The sequence below is a fragment of the Taudactylus pleione genome, unplaced genomic scaffold, assembly GCF_031769625.1.
Source record: "Taudactylus pleione unplaced genomic scaffold, aTauple2 ptg000422l, whole genome shotgun sequence".
NCBI lineage: Eukaryota > Metazoa > Chordata > Amphibia > Anura > Myobatrachidae > Taudactylus > Taudactylus pleione.
In genome coordinates this window covers 1,416,713-1,422,812 of record NW_028284824.1, presented here as the reverse complement: position 1 = coordinate 1,422,812, position 6,100 = coordinate 1,416,713, and the positions used below count along the sequence as shown (strand labels likewise).

Here is a 6,100-nt window from a genome sequence, read left to right as displayed (position 1 = left end):
CGGGTGCCCTGAGGGCCGAGTTTGGGAACCTCTGCATTACTGTGTGACATAAGATCATAGAAATAGGTAAAGCTGGGTACAGACTGGAGCAATATCAATTATTGGCCTGATATGTTGTTGTTGTCGACACATCGATCAGATCGTTCAGTGTGTACAGTAGGTGCGTACACACTGGGCGATTAAAGTGGACGACTGAACGATAACTATATTGTTATCGTTCAGTCGTCCACTTTATCGTCCATTTTTAACACAAAAACGATGAACGATAACGACGACGCGCGTTCCCGCGGGTCGTTCGGCATTATCGTTCATCGGGTTAACATGCAGGCCAACCTGACGATGTCGTCAGGTTGCTGCATGTTATGGAATGGGGGAGAGAGCCCGGCGCTGAACGATATCGTTCATGATATCGTTCAGCGGGTGTGCTCAATGTCATGAACGACATTGAGCACAGCCTGCCGGGGACACACTGCATGCTTCCGCGGTCGTTGGCGATATCTTCCGGTTGGCCATTCTGCACAGGCACCTGGACGATATCGCATGCGGCCACTCCGTGCAAGGTAATAAATGGTCGGCTGTAATATCGTCTGGGTACACAACATCGCTCCAGTGAGTACTTCGCTTTGGTGAGGTGACGGGGCTGATGTGGATGTGATGATGAAAGTGAGCGGGGGTGCCTGTCTATATCGGGGAGAGGTATAAGTATTATTTTACCAGATCTACAGAAAATGTTGACACGTGATAGGTCAGGGGTCTTCAACCTTGGCCCTCCAGCTGCTGTGGAACTTCATGTCCCAGCATGCACTGCCATAGTTTTAGCATGCTGTTATATCAAAAAGGTGGCAGTGCATGCTGGGATGTGTAGTTCCACAGCAGCTGGAGGGCCAAGGTTGAAGACCCCTGTGTTAGGTGATGATAATGTGCCTGTATCAGCAGAGCCCCTGTTCAAAAATACAGTTTCGTCAAAGCATGCACGCTCCATAGCGACCAGGAAATTAATGCCGGCTCGTTGCTATGGTGACAGCCAGCTCAGCTGACCGCCGCTCACGTGACCGCTCTGTGCGAAGTGTGACATGGAGGTGGAAGAGTGATCTGATCGGTGCACCAGTCGGAGGGAAGCAGGAAGTGTCCGGGCACCGATCTGTCACTACAGCACCGGGGATGTGGTTATAATCCGTCACACTGATAATGTGAGTACACGGGGGGTTACAGTGTAAGGATTAGTAGGGGGACAGTGTAATTATTACAGGGGGTGAGGGTTAGTAGGGAGACAGTGTGAGTACAGGGGAAGAGGATTACTGGGGGACAGTGAGTACAGGGGGTGAGGATTACTGGGGGACAGTGAGTACAGAGGTGAGGATTACTGGGGGACAGTGAGTACAGGGGGAGAGGATTAGTAGGGGGCAGTGTAAGTACAGGGGAAGAGGATTACTGGGGGACAGTGAGTACAGGGGAGAGGATTAGTAGGGGGCAGTGTGAGTACAGGGGAAGAGGATTACTGTGGGACAGTGAGTACAGGGGGTGAGGATTACTGGGGGACAGTGAGTACAGGGGGTGAGGATTACTGGGGGACAGTGAGTACAGGGGAGAGGATTAGTAGGGGGCAGTGTGAGTACAGGGGAAGAGGATTACTGTGGGACAGTGAGTACAGGGGGTGAGGATTACTGGGGGACAGTGAGTACAGGGGAAGAGGTTTACTGGGGGACAGTGAGTACAGGGGAAGAGGATTACTGGGGGACAGTGAGTACAGGGGAAGAGGATTACTGGGGGACAGTGAGTACAGGGGTGAAGATTAGTAGGGGGACAGTGAGTACAGGGGTGAAGATTACTGGGGGACAGTGAGTACAGGGGGTGAGGATTACTGGGGGACAGTGAGTACAGGGGAAGAGGATTACTGGGGGACAGTGAGTACAGGGGAAGAGGATTACTGGGGGACAGTGAGTACAGGGGAAGAGGATTACTGGGGGACAGTGAGTACAGGGGAAGAGGATTACTGGGGGACAGTGAGTACAGGGGGTGAGGATTACTGGGGGACAGTGAGTACAGGGGAGAGGATCACTGGGGGACAGTGAATACAGGGGAAGAGGATTACTGGGGGACAGTGAGTACAGGGGAAGAGGATTACTGGGGGACAGTGAGTACAGGGGAAGAGGATTACTGGGGGACAGTGAGTACAGGGGGAGAGGATTACTGGGGGACAGTGAGTACAGGGGTGAAGATTAGTAGGGGGACACTGAGTACAGGTGTGAGGATTACTGGGGGACAGTGAGTACAGATGGGGGGGATTACTGGGGGACAGTGAGTACAGGGGTGAAGATTAGTAGGGTACAGTGTGAGTACAGGGGTGAGGATTACTGGGGGACAGTGAGTACAGGGGGTGAGGATTAATGGGGGACAGTGAGTACAGGGGTGAGGATTACTGGGGGACAGTGAGTACAGAGGGAGAGGATTACTGGGGGACAGTGAGTACAGGGGGTGAGGATTACTGGGGGACAGTGAGTACAGGGGTGAGGATTACTGGGGACAGTGAGTACAGGCTGAGGATTACTGGGGGACAGTGAGTACAGGGGGTGAGGATTACTGGGGGACAGTGAGTACAGGGGGAGAGGATTACTGGGGGACAGTGAGTACAGGGGGAGAGGATTACTGGGGGACAGTGAGTACAGGGGGAGAGGATTACTGGGGGACAGTGAGTACAGGGGGAGAGGATTACTGGGGGACAGTGAGTACAGGGGGTGAGGATTACTGGGGGACAGTGAGTACAGGGGGTGAGGATTACTGGGGGACAGTGAGTACAGGGGGAGAGGATTAGTAGGGGGCAGTGTGAGTACAGGGGAAGAGGATTAGAAGGGTGATAGTGGAGCACGGGTGTCAGGTGAGGGTTGGAATTGTGATAATCTGGGGGAAGGGGAGATGATATCAAAATTTCTTATTTCATTGATAAACCGATATTGGTTCACCTTATATAAAAACAGCACCTGCTGTCTGTAGAACCAGTTTAATAATTATGATGCTAGTATTTTGGAGACCCTGTCCCTGCATGTGCTATTTCATGGGCCCCTTACTCTCAGTATCATCATTACAGGCACTTATTTGCATCATTGTTTTATTTATTGTGAAATAACTGATTTTTTAGCATGTTTTCTATTGCTTAACAAGTCTAAAGGGTAATTTTTGTGTGTGCATATATATAATATCACATTTATTTTGTGTCGTTTCTATGGTACAGCAATTTGTCTAGTCTGCACATGTGCCAATACTCATTTCCAAGTTCCCTTTTTTTTTTTTTACCTAGATGAACACCACGTTCACATTGTGCAATCCCCTTCAGAAATTGTGTATGGTCTGAGATTTACTACTTGATTTTATTTATAAATGAACTAGCTAAAGTATCCGGCATTGCCCGGGTTTAAATCTCCATGTTATTAAGTATGGCATCCCAGACCAATTGCCACCCCTCCGTGAAGTTTTCAGCCAAATCCATCCAGTGGAAGACTCAGAACAGGTGAATGTTCTGCCCAGTGTATGCCAACACGAGGTCTGACTGGGACCCTAAAACCTGGCCAGGATCCAACTGGTCCACCTCGCGTTGGTTTCATCCCAATTGGTGCAGGGGTGTCCGAATGCATAACCGGACAGACAAACAAACAGACCAATGAATTTTAAATATAAGATGCAGTGAGGTAATATATTCAATAAATCAGTGTTGTCTATAGAGCCAATTATCAAAAGCTTCAGTGTTCTCCCCAGGCTGTTTGTTGCGGGAGCAATGCCCGGCAAGAAACAGCTACCGCATGGCACTTCCCCCTGCCCCAGTGCCGCGTCCCCTGCCCGGCACGCCCCAATGCTCCGCTAACGCCCTGGACCTGCCCCAGTGCCGCGTCCCCTGCCTGGCACTTCCTCCCGCCCCAATGCACCACGTCCCCTGTTGCCCGGTCACCCTTACTATGTCCTTGTTGACACTGATGCTGGATGTGACGCCGAGCGCCGACGTCACATGTTCTTCACATCGGAGGCTCCGTGTCTGCTGGCAATAAGGACACGTTAGTGAGGGTTCTGGAACGTGGCGCATTGGGGCAGGGGGAGGTGCTGGGCAGAGGATGTGGCATTGTAGCGGGTGAGAGTGCCGGGCAGGGGATGCTGCAATGGTGCGGGGGGGACATTGTCCATCACAATACAGGGGCGGTGTCAGACTGGAGGACAAAGATCCCTACCCCTGTATAAAAGCACAGGCACACTGTTAAGGTGGGAACAGTCACCTGAACTGATTGATGAGAGTAGACCTGCATCCACTCTCTCTGTGTTGGAGCTGAAAAAATCTGTGGGGGCAATATCTGCGGAGCTGCTCTATAAAAATATATTCTGTGTAGCCTGCAATAGGGGCCAGTATCTGAGGGCTGTTTAAAAAATGGATTTAAAACATTTTATCATTGCGAATGCCCCCACCCGGCTACTTCTTGATGCCACCTGAATGGAAAAAATTTCTGAGGAGAACTCTGAGCTTCCGGATTACTGTACAGTAAATCTTTGGGCTCGATTCAATTGCCCGCGATGTAAATAGCGCCAGGAGATAGCTCCCAGAGCTATTCAATTCCGCGCGGTGTTTAGTCGGAGAATGCCCGTTCTTGCGACTAAACACCCTGTTTAAGGCGCGAGAACGGGAATTCCCCATCCTAACTTCCTGGCGCGATGCTGTTTTCCAGGCACAAAGGGCAGAAAACAGCCTCGTGCCTGGACCTTTGTAGGATCTCTGCTCGCATCCCCGGAGGGATGCGAGAAGAAATCCTTAGTCGAGCTTAGCAGCGCGGTGTATTGAATAGCTCCGGGAGCTGATTCCCGGCCCTATTCACTTCGCGCAGAATAGAATCGAGCCCTTTGTATGTATTGCGGCAGGACAAATGCCTTCTAACCTCATCTGCACTGGTTTCTTTTTCCACTTAACTAAGTGAATATATTGGTCCCCTTGGCTTTGCTCTCTCCATACTCCATTTCTGAGGAGTATCCCCTTTGTGTTTGATGGGCTTGGTTTTTTTTTTTGTCTACAATATTTTGTTGACCACGCTAGCTTCGTGTAACAGAACAACTAATAATATTTGTGAGAGGGCAACCTACATTCACCAGGATCCTTGACATCACTGAGTCATGAGGCCCTAGTGCTGTGATGTCATATAGGTGCTAGGTGCTTGTCTTTGTTGTAGTTTAAAAGTGATCACTTGTTGAATTAATTGGGAACAACTGGTTACATTGTCATTTCTCAGGATGGGTTAGGGGGCTCAGCGCAGTATGACGCACTCGGCCAAACCGTGTGTTTCAGGGTAGGATGCAGTTTGGTCTCTTTTAATTAGAAATTGTTCACTGAAAGCTCTGAGGTCTGTTGGGCTTATTTAATAGCAAGGCGCAGATCGCAATGGAGTGCTTTCAGGGTTGGTAAAAAAAAGTTTAGTTTTTTTGACATCCTTTCGGATTTTTTACCAGACAGACCACAACTAATTTTTAGAAAGTATGCACTCGCGAGAGTGCATACACCCGGAAGTCTCGCGGACCGCCGGTGGGGACACTGCTCACCAGCGGCGCGTCTTGACACGCGCTGCCTAACACAGCAGAGCCAAAGACCGGAGGACCCCAGACGGGAGAAGAGGATTTCGTTCACCCGAAGGTGAATAGAGAAGCACGTCGAGGGTAAGTTTTGTGCATCTGGGGGATACAGGACGCCGCCCCACCAGACACAGACTTGGACACCCCGCGTTTAAGACTTCTATTGACTCACAGCTGCATCTCTCCACGGTACACTACCCCAGGGAGTATCACTGACTGTTCTGTATCTCAGCTGATACATACCCCCCCACCATTTCATATACACCCTGCCCCGAATCCCAGTTCACTTACTGCGCTTCACCACTTTACACTGAGTAATATACATAGGGGCATTGTGACCCCCAATTTTACGAATAAAATATCCTTTTTTCATCTTCACCTACTGTGTCAGTTTTACGTACTACACCAAGTGTAGCGCCGACCTCCAATCCATAATTGTTCAACCCTGCATATTATATTAATACTGTGAAACTTTGATATGTAGTAGAACCATGTTTTAATGGTT

The 6,100-nt window shown here is 49.9% G+C and overlaps 1 protein-coding gene across 3 annotated transcripts in view; it reads left to right on the top strand.

Annotated features, from left to right (window-relative positions):
- Positions 1-976: 976 nt before the first annotated feature.
- LOC148506173 (proton-coupled amino acid transporter 1-like) overlaps positions 977-6,100 on the top strand; it is a 66,517-nt gene continuing 61,393 nt past the window's right edge. For all 3 annotated transcript variants that reach the window (XM_088447164.1, XM_088447165.1, XM_088447163.1), the window contains exon 1: positions 977-1,190. The gene's annotated coding sequence lies outside the window, so the exon portion shown is untranslated. The remainder of the gene's footprint in view (positions 1,191-6,100) is intronic.